Genomic DNA, 22065 nt, shown 5'->3' with positions numbered 1-22065 from the left:
TTTATGCCATAATTTTTGTACAGTATTTACCGTCGTCTTTTTTTGTAAAATTTTTGTCCCAGTTTTCGTACATCTCAGTTATCATACTGCCTTTGTTTCTTGTGGAATGAGCATCTATCTGCTTTTTGAAGCCACCATAGGGCCAAAGAAAGTCCCGAGTGCCAGCCCTTCGATAAAGAAGACGAGTAGCATGATTGAATTCAAGAAAGAATTTATACTAGTTTGAAAGTTGCATATGCATGGCCAATGTGAAAGAATTGTTGGATGATCACAGAAAGAAGTAACCACTGAAGAGCTGCAAGACCTTCAACTGGAACAGCAGATGAGGAATTAGAGGAGAAAGAGGGAGGATAATGTGCCTTCTTTAGTGATTAAGGATAAGTGTGCAAGGTGGAGTGAGTTGCAAAGTTTTCAGGCAAAATATTGCCCTAACAAACCTGTTGCAAGCCATGTCTGCAATAATAATACCTTGTTCTAATTTGAACAAATTTTTTTGCAACAGGGGTCCAGTTACTCTCCAGCTGGTCCTAGTGCCAGTACAGTAGTGCCTCAGGATACGAAATTAATCCGTTCCGAGGCGGCTTTCATAACCTGATTTTTTCGTATCTTGAACCACATTTTACATGTAAATTGCCTAATTTGTTCCAAACCCTACAAAAACACCCTAGTAAATTATTTCCAGGCTTACAACACATAATCTAGAGTTACGACGCCGATCCGACGGAAGAAATATGACTCCAAAAAGGCAAAATACTGTACATACTTCGAGTAATATTCAACTGCATGTAATGTTCAATCCCATTTTTACTACATGTATTAGGACTTTAGCATTTGTCCCTTAGCAATAAGCCTAGCTTATGTTAGCAGTTGCTACTGTAGCCTAGTCAATGATTCTGACATCTAAACCTAAGAAGCAAAAAGCTTAGAATATGCCAATAAAATGTGTAAATAATCAGTATATACTCATTTCAAATAATTATTAATTAATCATTAACTATAATGCACAAAAAAAAAGAAAAAAAGCTTCCAACCTTTTGTTTACATTCACCACTACGAGTAGCGAACGATCGCCAAGCAACCACTTTTACCAAGCACACAGTATAGTAATCATAAATTTTCATTATCTCTCTTCAACTACTGAAACTACCAAACAGTATAATAACCATTCATTTCTATTCTTTATTCTATCTTTACCTTATGTTTTTTTTATTAAATGTTTTGCATGAATAAGTTTTTCAATTTACAGCATCCTTTTACCATTAGAATACATTGAGCACAATGGGGTAGATGCTGACCAATAGGAGAGCAGGATCTTATGGTGGTGACTAGCATCAGGAACCAATGGGAGAGCGGGAGGATGGCGGAGAGTCTACTCAGTTGGCGGCGCGCGAGTTTTAAAATTGTTCTCGGTGGTCCGGGCGAATCTCGGGACTTTACAGTAACACCCTTTCATAACCTGAATTATTTTCGTATGCAGAGGCCAAAAAATCTTCGTATTTGCTTTCGTAACTTGAATTTTTTGTAAGTTGGGACTTTCGTATGTCGAGGTTCCACTGTATAAGCAAATTAGGGAAGTAACCCCAGATAGGGCTTTGAAACCTGAAGTCCTTTTGGAGAGGGATTCCCCTTCCAGACACTAACCTCTCCTTCCTCTCCCCTCCACAGTGTCTTCCATATGCCAACAAGAGCCTTCAGTACAGGTTAAAGTGTATGTTAAATGTTCATTTATCCATTTCATTAATCAATTGTATTTTTTCTGATTGTTTTCTGTATGTAAATCTATAGTTATTCTTTATAAAATGTATTGTTAGTTTTTTGGGTATATGGAACGAATGAATGGGATATACAGTGGCCCAGTTTTTATACATTTCCCTTTGTAGCGGAAATTTGTGGAACACATTAGTTATATTATTATTATTGCATCATTTTTGTAATTACAGTTATATTATTATTATTAATATTTGAAAATATTAATAAGCATATCCAGTAGTACCTCGGGATACGAAATTAATCCGTTCTGAGGCGCCTTTCGTATCATGAGGTTTTCGTATCTTGGACTCCAACATTTTAACATGTAAAAGGCTAATCTGTTCCAAGCCCTCCAAAAACACCCCAGTAAATTTCATAATAAAGCTAAATTGACCTATAAACAATGAAATACTACAACAATTTGGACCATTCAGTACCTAAATTAATAACAAAATGCAAAATAACCTGTAAATAAAGTGTACATTAGTGTAAATGGTAACAAGAAATATACTGTACATAAAATGTGGAAGCTTACCTTTCGAGTGAGGCTATCTCCGAAAGTGGCGGCAGAGGAGGAGGAGGACAAACAGCAGATAATGTACGTACATACGTACGCTTAACTTTACGAAACATAAAAAATCTAAGGAAAACTATAAAACTAAAATTTACGAAACACATTAACAAAACTGTAACACTTAACTTACAAAAAAGTAAAATTAAATTTTTTTTTCTTATTTTGATTTTTCTTTTTTTGATTTATTTATTTATTTTTATTTTTTTTTTTTCTCCCCCCAACTTCATCACCACTTTCAACGTCCTGTTTATCACTTGGTTCTTCCTTTTGGCTTTCAACTTTTTTTTTTTCATCACTTGGTTCTTCCTTTTTGCTTTCAACTTTCTGTTTTTTATCACTTGGTTCTTCCTTTTTGCTTACTCTTGCTAATGCTGAAGGCCTCTTTAAAAAATAACGATCCAAGGAAGATTACTTCTGCCTAATTTTCACATGTTCCTGAAACAACTTGGGCAAATGTCATTGAACTGCGCAAGCATACGACCTGTGTGAGTCTATTTGGGGTGTCTTTTTTCGACAAACGATTGCACTTTATGAAAGCGGCTGAGAGCTCCCTTATTTCGCTGTTGTCATAGGGTCCTCCTCCTCTTCCTCGCCGCTGCTAGAGAACTCCTCTTGAACAACGTTATGTTGCATGGCCTCCAACTCCTTCAGGTCATCCGTCGTAAGCTCCTCTTGGTGCTCCTCGAGAAGGTCGTTGATGTCGTCCTCGTCGACGACCAGCCCCATGGACTTGCCGAGTGCAACGATCTCGTCAAGATCTGGTTGGGAAACAGTTTCGGGATTGCCAACTGTTTCAGACTCTGCAGCACCAGCTTCGCCCACGTCGAATCCCTCGAAGTCTTGGGTGGATACGGCATCAGGCCAGAGTTTCCTCCACGAGGAATTCAAGGTTCGCCTCGAAACCTCCTGCCAAGCTTGGTCGATGAGTCGGATACAAATAACTATGTCGAAATGCTCCTTCCAAAATTGACGCAAGGTGAGGTTTGTGGTATTGGTGATGTCGAAGCATCTCTTGAAAAGATGTTTCGTGTACAGCTATCACTTGCTGGTCCATAGGCTGGAGGAGAGGGGTGGTGTTGGGCAGAAGAAAAAGAATCTTAACCAAGGAATACTCTGCTAGGATATTTTCCTCGAGGCCAGGAGGGTGGGGAGGGTCATTGTCCAACACCAGCAGACATTTCAGGGGGAGGCGCTTCTCTTCCAAAAATTTCTTCACAGATTTACCCACTCGGTGAACAAAAGCCTCGTTACCCAGGCTTTTGCATTAGCCCTCCACATCACTGGAAGATTCTCCTTCAGCACTTTGTGGGCCTTGAAGGCTCGAGGAGTCTCGGAATGATACACCAGTAGGGGCTTCACCTTGCAATCCCCACTTGCGTTGGAACAAAGCGTGAGCATAAGCCTGTCTTTCATAGGCTTATGCCCGGGTAGCTTCTTCTCTTCCTGTGTGATGTACGTCCGACGAGGCATTTTTTTCCAAAAAAAAGGCCAGTCTCATCAGAGTTGAAAACCTGCTGAGAACTGTAGCCTTCCTTGGTCATCATCTCGTTGAAAGTTTTCTTAAATGCTTTGGCCACTTTCGTGTCCGAGCTTGCAGCCTCCCCATGATGCACCACCGAATGGATGCCAGTCCGTTTACGTTACTGTATCGCCAGCGATTACTTTGTCTTTTATCCAGACGAGGAGCAGCCGTTCCATCTCGTCGTGCACATGGTTCCTCTTGCTGGACAAAATAGTGATGCCCTTCGACGGTGTAGCTGCTTTGATGGCATCCTTTTGTTTAAGGATGGTGCCTATTGTCAACGGATTACGGCCGTATTCCTTGGTGATCACACTCAATCGCATACCAGCTTCGTACTTCTTGATGATCTCCATCTTTGTCTCCAAAGAGAGCATGCGCTTCTTTCTGTGAATTTCAACTTTCTTGGGACCCATGACTATGTTATCTTGTACGTAATTTACGTATAAGTTACACAATAAAGTTTTTGCACAACACGATAATAGTACTGCAACGAAATCACTAACGAATGTACGTTACTAATCGAAATCGTTGGACCGAACGAATGCCGCTTGCGTACGATAAAGATGTTGGTACGAAGAGGCCGAGATAGGCACGCCACCACGTATACGTATAAGATGCATGATGGGAGGGATGCTGTCCAATCAGAGAGAAGGATCTCATGGTGGTGACTAGCATCAGGAACCAATGGGAGAGCAGGAGGATGGTGGCGAGTCTACTAGTACTAAGATGGCGGCGCGCGGCGTGAGTTTCAAAATTGTTATCCGGGCGAATCTCGGACTTTCAGAAACCTTTCATATCTTGAAAACTTTTCGTATGTAAGTGAGAGAATTATTATTTGAATATTTAAATTTTGTAATTCACACAGAAGCTTGAAAATTCATAAATTACATTACAAATTAAACACTTTTGCAGGGTTTCTCCAGGATTCAAAAATGTTGCATTTGCATTCACATGTATGTCTGTGAAATACTTGAGTGTGATAACTAGTAGGTTCCAATAAAAAGTTAATGCTATTGTGAATTCACACAACTCAAATCGCACGAGACTGAGGTATTACTGTATTCACTTTTCTGAGGATTTTTTCAGATTCGCAGATTTTTCTATGGGCTATATATCTTAAAATTATCACTACATATAATTCAAGAAATGAAAATACAAAATTCTACTGTAATACACTGTATTAATTAAATTTGTAAATATTTTCCTAACATACAGTATACAAAGTAAACTGAAATTTGAACATTTATTCCTCATATTCTTTCTCAACGTCATCCCTATATTAAGGGGTGGCTTGCTTGATTCGCCTTCTCCACTGCCTTCTATCACTTTATCTCGCCATCTAATTCTCTGACTCCCTCTTGATCTTCATCCTCTAACAGGTTCCTCCTACTCATATGCGAAGAAGATGAATAAAAGAAGAATAGAAATAGGCCCTCTAAGAATTGAAGGGAGATTAACGAATGAAAAAAAGGAAATTTGCAACATATTGGCAGAACGATATAAGAGAGAATTCACCTCTAGAATAGATAATGAAGATAATGATATAGAAGTAAGGGATGAAAATAGTGAATATTTAGCTGACATAGATATTAATGAAGCTGATATTGTGCAGGCTATTAATGAAATTAAAAATGGAGCTGCTGCAGGGCCGGATGGAGTGCCTGCTATTTTGTTAAAGAAAGTAGTTCATTCTATCGCAAAGCCACTTGCAATATTATTAAGACAAAGTGTAAATACAGGCAAGATTTATGATGAGCACAAATTAGCTTTCAAAAGTGGATCAAGACTAGAGGCAAGTAATTATAGGCCTATGAGTCTAACATCACATATTATGAAAGTGTACGAAAGGGTAATGAAGAAAAATATTATGAAACATTTAATAAAAAATAATTTGTTTAATAAAGGACAACATGGTTTCGTACCCGGAAAAAGTACACAAACCCAACTGTTAGTCCACCGTGAGAACATATTCAAAAATATGAAAAGCGGAAATGAAACAGATGTGGTTTATTTAGACTTTGCAAAAGCTTTTGACAAAGTAGACCATAATATATTAGCGAAGAAAATTAGAAAACACAATATCGTGGATAAAGTAGGAAGATGGTTAAAAGAATTTTTACACAACAGAAAACAGATAGTTATTGCAAACGACGAGAAATCGGATGAAGCCAAGGTAATATCCGGTGTGCCGCAAGGTACGGTGTTAGCTGCAATACTGTTTGTTATTATGATTGAAGACATAGACAGTAATGTTAAGGATCCGGTAGTGAGTAGTTTCGCAGATGACACAAGAATAAGTAGAGAAATTACTTGTGATGAAGATAGGAACGCTCTACAAAGAGACCTTAACAAAGTATATGATTGGGCAGAGGTAAATAGGATGGTATTTAACTCTGATAAATTTGAATCAATAAATTATGGAGACAGAGAAAGAAAGCTATATGGATATAGGGGACCTAAGTAATGAGACAATCACAAATAAGGAAGCAGTTAAACGACCTTGGTGTGATGATGAATAGGAACATGTTATGCAATGATCAAATAGCAATTCTGTTGGCAAAATGTAAAGCAAAAATGGGAATGTTGTTACGGCACTTCAAAACAAGAAAAGCTGAACACATGATTATGCTTTATAAAACATATGTTCGTAGTCCACTTGAATATTGCAATATGATATGGTACCCACACTATCAAAAGGATATTGCACAAATAGAGAGTGTACAAAGGTCCTTTACAGCTAGAATAGAAGAAGTTAAAGACCTTGACTACTGGGAAAGACTACAATCCTTAAAATTATATAGTCTAGAAAGGAGAAGAGAACGCTACATGATAATTCAGGCATGGAAACAGATAGAAGGAATAGCAGAAAATATCATGGAACTAAAAATATCAGAAAGAGCAAGCAGAGGTAGATTAATAATGCCCAAAACTATAACAGGAAAAATAAGGAAAGCACACAGGACATTAATCCACTACGCACCAGCATCAATAATGCAGCGTCTATTCAATGCGTTGCCAGCTCATCTGAGGAATATATCAGGAGTGAGCGTAGATGTGTTTAAGAATAAGCTCGAAAAATATCTAAACTGCATCCCAGACCATCCAAGATTGGAAGATGCAAAATATACCGGAAGATGTACTAGCAACTCTCTGGTAGACATTAGAGGTGCTTCACACTGAGGGACCTGGGGCAACCCGAACAAGATGTAAGGTCTGTAAGGTAAGGTAAGGACTCCCTCGTTATCCATCCTCAACACATCCCATACCATCTCAATCGTGACTCTTATCACCTTTGTAATCTTTACTAAGCCTGCCCTTCATATTTCATCATTTTCCAATCTCCCAAGCAGTGATATTCCCATAATCCACCTCAGCATTCTCATTTCTTTTCTCTCAAGCTTTACTTCCTCTTTTCTTCTTAGAGCCCATGTTTCTGCTCCATACATTAACACTGGTCTTATCACTGTGTTATATATCTTGACTTTTAGCTTGATTGGCATTTTCCTAGCACATATCACTCCAGATAACTTTCTCCACTTCCCCCATGCAGCTTTTATCCTACTGTCAACTTCAGCCCTACATCCTCCCTCATGGCTTAAAGTAGATCCTAAGTATTTAAACTTTTCTGCCTGCTTTATAATCGAGCCTCTTCTTTCTTGTATTACTATTCTGTCTCTTTCTTCCCTACTGCTCAACAAAACCCTTCTCTGTAGGTATTCCTCATTTTCAGCAGTAATCACAAGATCACAGCTCTTCATTGCTGATCTCTTCACTCAACACATCCGTGACCAGCACAAACAAAAATGGGCTTAATACTGACCCCTGGTGTAATCCAACACTAACTTGAAAGTTTTCTGTTTCCCCAACTGCTGTTATCACTTTTGTGCGCGTTGTTGGGATTCTATCGTATGCTTTCTGTAGGTGTATGAATGCACAGTAGAGCTCCTGGTTTCACTCTAGCCTCTTTTCCTGTAGCTATCTATGAAGATGGCATCCACCTTCCCTCTTCCTCTCATTAATCTATACTGTTGTTTCCCGATCTTTACAATCTCTTAATCTTTCACCCACTACTCTCTCTAAAACTCAATCCATGCTGTGTTAGTTTAATTCCCTCGTGTTTACCACAATCCATGACATCTCCCTTCTGCTTGTATATATTTACCATCAGACTCTCCTCCCAATCCCTTGGCATTTCTTCCTCTTCACATAGCTTTTAATAAATCCAGCATACATTCCTCCCCCTCTGCACCTAGTAATTTGAGCATTTCAATTTGGAATTCTGATATACCTAGGGATTTACCATTCTTCATTTCCCTTAATGCTCTCTTCACTTTTGTATCCTGTATTTCCCTCACTGGTCCCTCCACCCTCTGTGCTTCCCCCATCTCTTTTCTTCTGCACCCTGTGCATGCCTTACTTTCCAGTCCTTAAATGCTTTTGATTTTCTTTTAATTGAACATATACTAGAAGTACAGTTTTCCTAATCTATATTATATACAAAGTACGTACTATACTACTGCTACATAAAATGAAATTTTTACATATTCTAACGTACAGAATAAAAAGTAAAATGAAATTTGTACATATCTTCCTATCATACAGCAATAAACAAAGTAAACTTGTTTATAGTATACACACTACCTTCAGAACAGTACTGTGCACACTGTATGTGTGATGAATATTATTGATGATGAGGAGGAATTGGCTGTGCAGTCCAATGAATGACAATGATTAGGTAGTACTGCGTGCTGATGACTGTACAGGAAAGCAGATAAGCTACATACTATCCTCTTCCTATTCTTCCACCAATTCCACCACCTGCACTTGTGGGGTTTCGAGTGGCTTTGGAGGGTCCTTCTTCCGTTGGAAAAACATAGTGATAGGTAGCTGCTGTTGGTGCTGTTTCCTGCTGACTTGGAGGCTAATTTACGATGCCATTGCCCCTTCAATTGCATTTACAAACTTCAAGGTGCATTCCATATGATTATCAAGGGATAAAAATCTATTTCCCACCTCCTTGAGCGTTGCCCTCCTTCTCCCCTACTTCGTACCCTGAACCTGAATTAGATAACATTACATTATGTTCATGAAAACTTACTGAGGTATAGTAAATGAAAAACTTACTTTTCTGATAACTACTTAAATATGTACACTCGACAAGAAAACTGAAGATACAGTTTTCATTAGCTTTCGTTCATCCAATTTCCCATTTGTTTTTACTGGAAAGACATAATATCGCTAAATTTACTCTGGAATATGAAAATATACTGCAAATTATATCATATAAGTTAAAACTGCAAAACAAAACCGTTCAGATACTTAAAAACACGATATATGTCCGAAGTAATTGGAATTTCTCAGATGGATTCGTTCATAGAGATCTGGTAGATAGAATGTGAATTTCTGATTTTAGTACTATGTATCACGACGACAATATTTACTCGTTTTGCTTCATGAACGGGGATATATTGCATCATCGTAAGTGGTGAATGCAATTATTTTAGTTTCTACAAACTTATGTTTGTGTTCCAAAGCGATTAAAGTTAGCTGACGTCAATGGCAGTCAATGTTGTGACAGCTAATGTAGGTTGAACAAATCTAGTTGCATCCCCAAGAGCGTTTTCTATGATGTGAGGAGGAGCCCTAGAACTTCGAGCGGTAAAGCGCAAGTCACTGGATACTGACTAACGTAACAGATTCACACTTTGATTACTTTGACGTTGACATGGATCGAATACTAGTTTGTGTTTACAAAGCTACTGTCTTTAAAAATAAATCTTAAACATGTCAGCTCAAACATTTTCTGGCTAATATGCTCCCATTACAAAGCAGTTCTAGTAGCCTACAGCCCTACACGACTGCATTTCTTTGCCGCTAGGCTGAAAGATCTCCCACGATATAAAACTTTAATTGCCTATGCAATACATATTGTGTTATTTGTGGTAAAAATATTTTTACTTAACACAGCTTTTTTCGTGAATGATTTGTGGATGAAACCCGATTTTCAAAAGTAAAGACTATATCAAGAGAGTAAGAATGACTGCACCGTGTCTAAAATTTTCCACGTTTTTTTACAATCTTTGAATGCTACGGCAACTGCCGAATGTAATCAAGATTAGGGTATGGATTTCTTAGAGAATTAACTTGAATATTATGATCCTTCAAATTTTATCTTGCATAGTGCAGCACGATCATATCCTATCGCGCAAGCATAGGCCTATCGATAGAGATACTTAATTCATTATATTTTCGTCTGCCTTTCCCCCGTCACAAGTCCGTCACCAGTACTATAATTCTCTCTCTCTCTCTCTCTCTCTCTCTCTCTCTCTCTCTCTCTCTCTCTCTCTCTCTCTCTCTCTCTCTCTCTCTCCACTTCTAAAACATACTTTAAAAATATATATATTGCCACTCAATCTCCCAAAGAAAATATAATGTAATTAAGTAGTTATAAATAGGCCTAAGCTTTCACATGAGCAGATTTTGCTCCTCTCTCTCTCTCTCCCCCCACTTTTAAAACACATTTGAAAAAATAATATCACTCAATCTCTCAAAGTAAATATAATGAATTAAGTATCTCTACAGATAGACCTATGCTCTCTCTCTCTCTCTCTCTCTCTCTCTCTCTCTCTCTCTCTCTCTCTCTCTCTCTCTCTCTCTCTCTCTCTCTCTCTCTTCCAAGTTTATTTCCCCATCTCTCTCTCTCTCTCTCTCTCTCTCTCTCTCTCTCTCTCTCCTCTCTCTCTCTCTCTCTCTCTCTCTCTCTCTCTCTCCCCCCAATTTTGAAACATTTAAAAAAAATATCACTTAATCTCTCAAAGTAAATATAATGAATTAAGTATCTCTATCGATAGGCCTATGCTTGCGCGCTCTCTCTCTATCGTCAGAATATTTCATTCTTTACTGTATTGTTCCTCACGATTTCCACAAGTACTGCCCAAGTTTTAAAACCCTTTCTCTCATTGTTTAAGATCCGTCTTTAATTACGTATGAATTTTACGTCAGTTTAGTGTCAAAGATTACTTATAAATAAGGTTTCACAGTAGGTTTTAAAAAAGGATGATCGATATTCTACCCTGAACTGACAATACCAAACCAACATTAATGAATAATATAGAGCCTGTTTCTACATTTAAGTATAAATGATTATAGGACCTCAACAGAATCTTTATGGGTAAAGTTGATGTAAATCTAGAAAACAACAAACGCTATGATTTTGTAGCTCCGCCCCTTTTCAAGAGTTGCCAGGTGTGGCATTATTGAACAATATACTATGTCCGAAGATTTAAAAAAACTGTATCTTAAGTTTCCTTGCCGAGTGTAAATAATGCTGTTTATAAAAGTAGGAAGCCCTTGTAAGACGAAAAATTACCATTGTAAAATAATGTAAATACAGCACTATGTAATGCTGTAACTGTAAATTGAATTACATAATGTATTTTTCTAATAAAAGATAAAATAATTACTATTTCTTCATATTGTGTTCGAGACTAAATACAGATGTTTATGATAAAAATATGTAGCAATATATCTATTAAGCTCACTCCAGGTTGAGCCCCAGACTGAGCATAACGGGTGTTCTCTCTCTCTCTCTCTCTCTCTCTCTCTCTCTCTCTCTCTCTCTCTCTCTCTCTCTCTCTCTCTCTCTCTAACGGTAATGTGAGACTTATTTGAAGTGATATTACTCTCAAGTGTTTTTGGATGATAGAGCATATTGTACGATATTTAAAACATTTGCTTATTATTTTAATTTTATTTTCCTGTAAAAGTAGACAGGAAAATAAAATGCAGAAATTAGCAAATATTGTACAATACAGTAACCATCCTCTCCCCCATTTTTATGTGTTTCTCACTTCCGCGTTTCATTTAGTTGCGAATTTATGTAGAACACATTGTTCATGAAAAATATTGTTTTATAATATTATTATGGTGATTTGAGATGAAACATCAACAAAGATACAATATTCTCTTGCATACTGTTATAATATGTGTGATAATCATAGTCAACTAAACTTGTAATGAAATACGGTACAATAAATCAGACAGAGCAAAATGTACGGCAACAATATACATCTTGTCATGGGCTATGAAATTTCTTTATTTGTTAATTTTATGGTACAGTAATTGATATTATTTTAATTAAAAGGATATGTATAGTGCAGAAGTGATATACAAGAAAGAAGGAGAGAGAGAAAAGATTTTTGTCAAAGAAAAATTTTTTGATGGCACCAGAATTTTTTAACAGATTTATGGGAGATGGTGTGAACTAACCTCAGAATGACATAAACCAAGAACTATTTGTAATGTAAGTATTTTTTTTGTCATAAATGTATTTGTACATAATCACAAAAATACTAACATGACATACCAACATAGCATTCTCTTAGGAGGTTGTGCCCCATCGTTGTAAACCACCCATGTATTTTAGAGATGCTCTGTACAATTATAGTAATATCCTAAAATAAGTACATGTACATTAAGTATCATTTCAAAAGTCATATAACTCAGGAAAATATCAATACTACAGCAAGTTGTCGACTTACAACTTAATCGAGTTATGACTGATCGACTTTACTACTGCCCACAACTAAAAAGACTTGAGCAAGAAAGAATGGTGTCCAGCTGAACATACAACAGTTTTTCTCCAGCTCCCGTCTCTCATATAAATCAAGATAAGTGCCAAAATTTCAACCTTCGGTCAACTTTGACTAAACCGAAACGGTTACATCTTAGTAATATTGAATCATTTACCTTTATTTTGCAACAAATTGGAAGTCTCTAGCACAATAATTTGATTTATGGTGAATTTTTGAAAAAAAAACTTTCCTTACGTCCGCACGGTAACTGCCGAAAAAATCAGAAATTTTTTCGTCAGATTCTCGTAATGTTTGCACTGTTTTATATTAGCCATTACATAAAGTTTTATATATGAAAATGTGTGCAATTTCATGTAGAATACAACAAAGAAACATCCCATGGTTGTAGCTTTTATCAGTTTTGAAATATTTTCATATAAATCATGATAAGTGCCAAAATTTCAACCTTTGGTCAACTTTGACTCAACTGATATGGTCGAAAAATGCAATTGTAGGCTAAAACTCTTACATTCTAGTAATATTCAATCATTTACCTTCATTTTGGAACAAATTGGAAGTCTCTAGCACAATATTTCGATTTATGGTGAATGTAAAAAAAAAAAGAAAAAAAAAAATTTTTTTTCCTTACGTCCGCGCGGTAACTGCCGAAAAAATCAGAAATTCTTTCGCCAGATTGTCGTAATGTTTGCACCGTTTTATAGTAGCTGTTATATAGTTTTAAATATGAAAATGTGCACAATTTCATGTCGAATACAACAAAAAATAACTCATGGTCGTAGCTTTTATCATTTTTGAAATATTTCCATATAAATCACGATAAATAGAAAAAAATTCGACATTCAGTCAACTTTGACTCAACCGAAATGGTCGAAAAACGCAATTGTAAGCTAAAACTCTTACAGTCTATTAATATTCAATCACTTACCTTCATTTTGCAACAAACAGGAAGTCTCTAGCACAATATTTCGATTTATGGTGAATTTTTGAAAAAAAAAAACTTTTTCCTTCCCTCCGCGCGCGGAATCTCACCCGCAAATCTCCAAAATGCTCAAATCACATTGTCGTAATATATGCACGTTTTATATTAGCCGTTACATAGAGTTTTATATATGAAAAAGTGCGCAATTTCATGTAGAATACAACAAAAAATAACTCATGGTTGTACCTTTCATCGGTTTTGAAATATTTGCATATAAATCACGATGAATAGAAAAAATTTGACATTCAGTCAATTTTAACTTGACCGAAATGGTAGAAAAATGCAATTGTAAGCTAAAACTCTTACAGGCTAGTAATATTCAATGAACTCTTAATCTTGAAAACTAAGAGTGCTGTGAGTTTTTGACAAAAACTTTTTTTCTACTTCGGCGCTCACTCCCAAACCCAGCCGACATACGGGAGACGATTTCTGGAATACTGCTTAGGCGTTTAAGGGTTAACAATTTCTGGCCAGAAAGCAAATGAGGTTATCTACACATTCTTGCACTTCAAGTTACCTTATGGAAGAATTAATTATACACCAAAAGCGAGCAGAAAGACTTTTAAGAAAATATTTTAAACTAGTTGAAAAACAAGTGTTCCATACGCCTTGATATTAATACTTATATTTCGATTAAAGCCGCCTTCTACATATAACCAAAATCATCATCATCTTTTATTCCTCAAAGAACAGGTAATCTCTACAAATAAAAACATCAGTAACAGATTACATCTCGGAAGGCTTTGATTATTTTTGAGGCCTATAAATCTATTTCCAACATACAGGCAGCTTAAACACAACCAAAAACTTCAACATTCAAAGGAAACTTGTTTTAATTCATATTCCTACTTAGAAATTGTTGTTATGACTGTTGAGCTTATTAGGTCTACTGTCATAATGCTGCAGACGTGGTTATGTTGACCAGTCCGAGGAGCATGTTAAGTGTGCTTTCTTTGCTGGGACCGCTAACCTTATCACACCACACTTTGAACTGAGCAACATTAAAAGAAAAAAAAAAATTCAAACCATACAGATTTACAAATTTACCAATGCATAAAAGGGATCATATCTATTCGACCATAAGGAAAATAGAGCTAACTGTGAATTTTGCAATCTTTTCAACATGTATGACATTACAAATAATAATAATAAACAAGTTTAGCTCTACTTGGCAACGTCACGTGAGTCCGAGAATCTGGACGATACAAAAAGAATCATGTCGCATGAGATTTGAGCACCGCTGTACCATGATAACATCATCATTGTATACGCGAGGCTAACTTGTTAAATGTTATTCAATTTCTCTTTGTACTAAATTATCATAAGCCAATGTGCATTGAACCTAGAGAATTAGCTGAAATTAATAATTACTTTGCCATATATGTATAAGTATGCTGTGTAGTGTAGGTTAGGCTACCTTTTATGTAAAGATGGTACTGATTACCCTAGTGTAGGCTAGGCTAGTATAATATTGTTACCCTAAATTAACATGGGCCGACTTACGTCCAAATCAATTTACGACCGGTTGGTCGGAACCAATTGTGGTCCTAAGTTGACAACTACCTGTACACGTAAAATGTACACCCAGTGCATTATAAAACAATGCTGTAGGCCAAGGAAAACTTGCATCTAAATGATATGGGAAACTTGAGAGGCTAGTTGTTGATTTTGCAACATGGGATGGTAGTTTCAAGCATATTTTTGTTTGAATTGTCAAGTTTGTGGGTGATCTGTTAAAATTGGTAGTTATAAGCATTTTAGGGATGTATATAGCCTACTTAAGCATAACAGTGCAAGTACAGGCAGTCAACGGTTATCAGGGGGGATTCTGTTCTGGCAGCTCAATAAGTGAAAATATGTGATTTATGGTGCCCAAAACCGGAAATTGGCGCATTATGGCACTGGCAAGCATCAAAAGCTGGATCACCGATAACTCAGTCTACCAATAACTGTGGACTGCCTGTACAGACATCTGATGACTTTGATGATAAGCGATAATTGCCGATAACCAAACATCTGCTATTTTCGGCGGTTAGCAGTGCTGATAACCGGATTTTGGTGCCGATAACTGGGTAATGGTGCCTCTTTTAGGTATGTGTCGGCGCCATTATTATCAGCACCGAAAACCAGAAATCTGCGTATTTCGGCGCCGATTTTCAGCGTTATACAAGCCCATAAAACAGATCACTAATAACTTAGAACACTGATAACCGGGGACTGCCTGTACAGTGTTCACCCCCCGTATTTGCGGTGATGCATACCAGACACACTCACACCCGGAATAGCTATAGCTAGAATCCGCAAATACTTAAAACCCCTATAAAAATGCTTAAAACTGCATATATATTTTATTTGTCAAAATTCAAAACCCACTAAAGATGTTTATTTAATAGTTTTATCACCGAAACTGCATTTTATGATGAAATTGATAAAAAATTGGAAATTTGCGGTTATTTCTCATAGAAAAATACAGCGAATAATGGGTAGATATGTTCTGAAGAGAAATCCGTGAATGTGAGTCTGTGAATACTGAAAATGCAAATACAGGGGGTCCACTATAGTAGGGAGAGTACTCTAATGTAAGGTTACTTTGGATGGTTTGGATGTATTTTTGTTTGAAATATTAAATAATTTGAGGTATATTTTTGTTTGAACTATCAAATTAAGTAGTGAAAGGTTAAAATAGACTGTTATAAACACTTTAGTTTGAGGGATACAAGGTATTTGGCAGTTATATGCCAGTTATAAGACTTTTTAGAGGGGATTTTTGCTTTTTCACAGTAGGTCCTGGAACTTATTCCCGCATAAAAATTGAGGGCACTATGCTCTATCAAACAAAAACACGACAGTACAGTGGTGCTCAAATCTCATGCGACATGAAACACTTTAGTTTGAGGGATACAAGGTATTTGGCAGTTTTTGCTTTTTCACAGTAGGTCCTGGAACTTATTCCCGCATAAAAATTGAGGGCACCATGCTCTATCAAACAAAAACACGACAGTACAGTGGTGCTCAAATCTCATGCGACATGATGCTTTTTGTATCGTTCAGATTCTCAGACTCAACATGACATTGCCAAGTAGTGTTAAACTTTTTTTTTTTTTTTTCTAATGTCATGCATGTCTAAAGGTTTGCAAATTCACAGCCAGCCCTATTTTCCTTATGGTTATATAAATATGATCCATTTTATGCATTGCTATAATTCCTAATCTGTGCGATTAGAGCTTATTCTTTTATGCTGCTTAGTTCATAGTGCAGTGTGTAAGGATAGCGGTGCCATCAATGGAAGCACACTTAACATGCTCCTCGGACTGGTCAACATAACTATGTCTGCAGCATTATGACAGTAGACCTAATAAGCTAAACAATCATAACAACATTTTCAAAATCGGAATATAAATTAAAACAGGTTTTCTTTGAATGTTGAAGTTTTCGGCTGTGTTTCAGCTGCCTGTATGTTGCAAAATGTTTTATAGGCCTAAAAAAAAAATCTAAGCCTTCTGAGATGTAATCTGTTACTAATGAATTTATTTGTAGAGATTACCTATTCTTTGAGGAATACAATAAGAATATGAATTACAACCAGTTTTCTCTGAATGTTGACGTTTTAGGATGTGTTTAAGCTACCTGTATGTTGCAAAATGATTTATAGGCCTAGAAAAATAATCTAATATGTTACTAATATATTTATTTGTAGATGTTACCTGTTCTTGGAGGAATAAAAGATGATGATGATTTTGATTATACAGAGGAGATGGCTGTTAATCAAAATATCATTCGTATTAATATCAAGGCGTATGGAACACTTGTTTTTCAACTGGTTTGAGATATTATTTTCTTAAAAGTTATTCTGCTCGCTTTTGGTATATAATTTATTCTTTCATAAGGTAACTTGAAGTGTAAGAATGTGTAGATAACCTCAATTGCTTTCCGGCCAGAAATTGTTAATAAAGAAATGTGAATGTTAAGTGTAAAGTAAAGAAATCTAACACCTAGGCCTAGGAACAATATCTTGGCTTTGACAAAGAATAATTGCATAGGCAAATATTTGCTAGTATGCCATCATTTTTGAAATATTTAAGAAATATAACAAATAATTATGTATGGAAATCCAAATATTCCTCTAACACATATAAAGTATATATTTTTAAGATAATTTTATTGATGCTACTCATTGGAGGCCTACTTATGTTACACCTGGTGGTTGTTGTTGCACCAACACTACGTCACACATGCTCCCCTCACACATTGATATTGGTGGGCGCATTCTACTTTTGTATATTCATATTTACATTTTTCACAGCATTGAGGTGTAAAAGCAATCAAATAGGACTACGTATTTCAAATTTTATGCTTGCTTTGGTAGCATTTTTAATGTTATGTAATTTTTTTTTATTTATATTACTTTTGGACTAAGGTTTGATGACAGCTTCGTTTTAGTCAAATGCTTCAGCGATAAGTGAACGTAAGTTTTGAAAATGCTTCGTAAGAGTTTTTCTGAAATTTGGCTACAAGTGACATTTTTTACAGTTTTGAAATATATGTCAGATTTCACTCCCAAGAAACATATTATGGCCTTATTGTATTTAATAATCCTGTTTTCGCACTGAAAGAATAGATAAATATGGATTTTGAACTAAATCCTATGGAATCATGTCGCATGAGATTTGAGCATCACTGTACAGTGGACCCCCATATTCACGGACTCACGCATTCGCGGATTTCTCCCTGGAATATATCCCCCATTATTCGCGGGAACTTTGCCTATTTGCTGTATTTTTCTGTGAGAAATCTCCACAAATTCCTGGTTTTTTTTAATCAATTTCATCATAAAATGCACTTTTTGTGATAAAACAAAAAAGTATAAAAAAATTTTTAGTGGGTTTTTCTTGAGTTTTAACTTACAAAATAAGCCCTTTTAAGCATTTTTATAGGGGTTCCAACTTGTGTGGAAGAGAATGAGTGAGTTGACTAGTCTCCTTTCTCTCTTTTCCTTTCTTCCTACTGGTGGGTTGAAGAATAGACATGTCATACGCTGGAACTGGTCTGATACAGGTGTGTGAGGCAGCCATACTACATGGCTCTTTTTGGTTTTGTTTTCCATGCAATAAAAAAATCTTCTCGGTAGCATTTACTCCTCTCTCTAGCAAGGGGATGGAGGAATGGCGACAAACCCCTTGTGGCCTACAGTAATACCCCGAACTGCATGAATTCACAATAGCGCGAAGTTTTCATTGGAACCTAACTAATTATCATACGCAAGTTCTTCATAGTAGCTCGAACTTTTGTGAATCCTCCAGAAACACTGCAAAACCCTGCAAAAGGGTTTATGTTTAATTTATTATGTAAATTTTTAAGTTTTAAAGCTTTTGTATATAAAATTATTAAAAATTTATTATTTCTGTTTTTGTATATGCATAAATATGATACAAAGGTAACTAAAGCACCTACAGTTATTGCAATACCCATTCACAAAGTTACTGCACTTTTCAAAGATGATATCCCTTCAGAAACTTTAATTTCCGAAGTATACGAATTAGTATACTACAATTAGTATAAGTTTCGTGCTTTTAAGTGTAAAATCAGTATGGAGATTCTGTGTATGCTATTTATATTTTTGAAAATGTATACAAAGGCAGTACGTAATTCACAGTGTTACTATATAAGACCTTCGTGATCAACTAGTAAAACATATCAGACATAACAGAGTGGTTGTTCTGTGAAAATTACTATCTTAACCTTGGAGAAAAATGCTGGTACAATCTGTATGTACTATTTTACGTAATTACAGCACATACAGTTAATGTACTTTCAGAAGATGTGATCCCATTTGCACTTTTTAAAGATGATACTCCCTAGAGTTTTACTTTGCGTGGCATATGTATTTCTCTCTCTCTCTCATAGTTAGCCCTTACACTAGTATATGATTTAAAATTGGTTGAATTTTACCTTCACCCTCTGCAAACTTTACATATGTACTTACATGATTTCTTTATTTAATTGAATTGTGTACCTTCGTTATAACAGACTAATGAAGGTCACCCAGTGACACAAAGAAAACTCCTTTTACTCTGAGGGAAAAAGAAAATGGCATCCCATGAATTTGGGGTAACATTAGTATGTGTACAAAAATGAATACGTACATGTGTACGTAGTAGTTACTGTAACTATTTTTATGCCAACAAGTTATTTCTTTTTTAAGGGTAATGTAGTAAATTAACTTTTAAATGAAATTACAGTAACTTTAATTTCATTTAAAAGTTAGCTTAATACTAAGGGAGCATGATTAGGTTCATATTTAGTGTTCAGACTCTAGAAGCAAGTATTTATTAGCATTTTTAGAGACTGTGCCAAACTTACGCGAAACTTCCCCTTACGCGAGGGAGTCTGAAACCTAACCTTGTGTAAGTTCTGGGTATTACTGTACATGGTTTGTTGCATGAACAGATATAATTCTCTTGGTCTTCCATGGATGCAAGGAATCTGGGCATGTATAATTGTGTTTCATCCTAGAGGGCTGATTTTTATATACTCGCATATCTATTTTCTCACAGGCTCCAACCTCCTCCTTCAGAACTCAAACTTCTTGGAAGGATGGTCAGGGTACTTGTACCTCCCTCCAAGTATAAGTCTATATCATATAGTTCAGACCGAAGGTTTGTTCCGCATATGAACAAATGACAAATTTTGTAATCAATTTGTATTTTTCATAGCGAACAAACCTTAGGTCTTAATGTTGATTGCCCACCTCTAGCCACCCCTCTAATATCCTGGGATGGAAGAAAGACTAAGTGCATCACAGGATGCAGACATGGTCGGTGACCAGTCTTTACCTCGTATATGCAATGTTGCCAGGTGCCACAAATTCCTTTTATTACAATCTCTGTTTTTAACCAGTTTCTAGCTGGCACTAGAAGTTTATTCTATTATTAAGGACTCAGGTTTGTTAATTATGAAAGATACAAACTGATTACAAAATTTTTCAATTTGAAAAATAAAATAATTAGAAAAAACAAGTATAACTTAGTAAAATTTACGATTGTCTTGTAAAAGAGGCCCCACAAGGAGTTGTATAAATAGTTATTTTCAACTTCTTGTGGAAGGTAGGGAAAGTTTTTTAGATTTTTTTTCATATACCATGTGCATTTTCTTATCTTCCTCTTTCCACTGATGTGTTTTTTTTTTCTTAAATTGGCCGACCTTAAAGTTTCCCTGGCCTGGGGTGCTGAATGTTGAATATTTACCCCGTCTGTTGAGGGTTAGGGGTACAAGGTATCTGGCAGTTATAAGGATTTTTGGAGGGGATTTTTGTGGTAGGTTCAGGGGCTTATCCACGCATAAAAGTGGGGGCCACTGTACCCTGAGAGAGAGAGAGCAATCTCTTAACTCTTTCATATCCGCTTAGTTTTGAGCACTGTCCCTAGATATCCGAGGTGTCTGGGAGCGCTCGACAGTGCGAAAAAATAATTATTTCGAAAATTCAGCAAAAATATAAATTTTATGCCAACAACGTTCATTTTGCTGTCCTTTTTTTTCTAAATGTTAGTATTTTATGGTGGAATAGTCAGAATAAGAGTCCCAGCCCTCTAAATACAAAAAAATGTGAGTTATTTAACAAAAAAACAAAAAAATCTTTACTTTTTTTATATTTTCATTTGTAACCCCAAAACTATGAAAGTCAGGGGAATTAATTATTTTTTTATGAGAAAGCCAATAAAATTTCCTAAATATAGACATATAAATCAGTGGAAAACGAATAAGTCCAGCCGGTGAAAAAATTGATAGAAAAGAGGGTAAGAAACAGAGCGCTCTGCCCGGTGCATGGTGAGAATTATCGCTAGAAAAAAAACTTTTTTGAAGAGCCCTATCTCGGTTATTTTTTATAGAAATTCCTTTGTAAAATATACGAAAATGTAGAGGAAACGTTGAAGAATAAAGGGATCAAAACGAAAAAAAATTTTACCGTTGCCAACATTATTGTTCGTAGCTCAAAAGCTATATATAACAGGCGAATTTATTCCTCCTACTCCAGACGAAGTAGTTCCATGGCTAGGTTAATCCTACGAGCCTTCCAAGAAAAGTCATAGTCCATTAGAAGCCTCCTTATCTTGGCATCTTCTGGAGATTCAGAGCCCTGCCGAAACTCTTAATCGTCTCTTATGGGATGCACTAATGCATTTTCCGTTACTTTTACCATAAAAACTACGCGAATGCATGTTGAAAAACTATTGTTCTTGTGTGACGTAACCATTTAAACAAACACTTGTGTCAACAACAGCTCACACGGGAGTCACTGAGAGGGAAGTGTAGATGCGATCAGCTGATTTCATTGTGAGAATTTTACTACGCCAGGGATTTGAGCATGCGCAGTACAGAAACTACTTTGCTGGCGTGTTGATACCCGAGATACACGGTCCAAGGTATGATCTAGCCTATGGAAATCGCTACTTGTCCGAAAATTTTTCAAAAAATGGCCCTACCACACGTACGAAAAATGTTGGTAAATTTTACGTACCGCTATGTCAGTTGGATAGATAGGGGATAGAGTATTTTTACTTACTATTACGTCAGTTGGACATGAAAGGGTTAAGAACTGCCTGGCATTAAGCCTCAGACAGATCATAGCAAACAATGAGGACATAGACGA

The 22065-nt window shown here is 36.2% G+C and overlaps 1 protein-coding gene across 1 annotated transcript in view; it reads left to right on the top strand.

Annotated features, from left to right (window-relative positions):
- The window catches only part of LOC135211007 (kinetochore-associated protein 1-like), a 70817-nt gene that overhangs the window by 31622 nt on the left and 17130 nt on the right, over window positions 1-22065 (top strand).

This window comes from Macrobrachium nipponense, chromosome 4 (assembly GCF_015104395.2).
Source record: "Macrobrachium nipponense isolate FS-2020 chromosome 4, ASM1510439v2, whole genome shotgun sequence".
In the NCBI taxonomy this organism is placed as follows: domain Eukaryota; kingdom Metazoa; phylum Arthropoda; class Malacostraca; order Decapoda; family Palaemonidae; genus Macrobrachium; species Macrobrachium nipponense.
The sequence above is the reverse complement of the archived record's forward strand: the minus strand, read 5'-3'. Positions and strand labels throughout refer to the sequence as shown.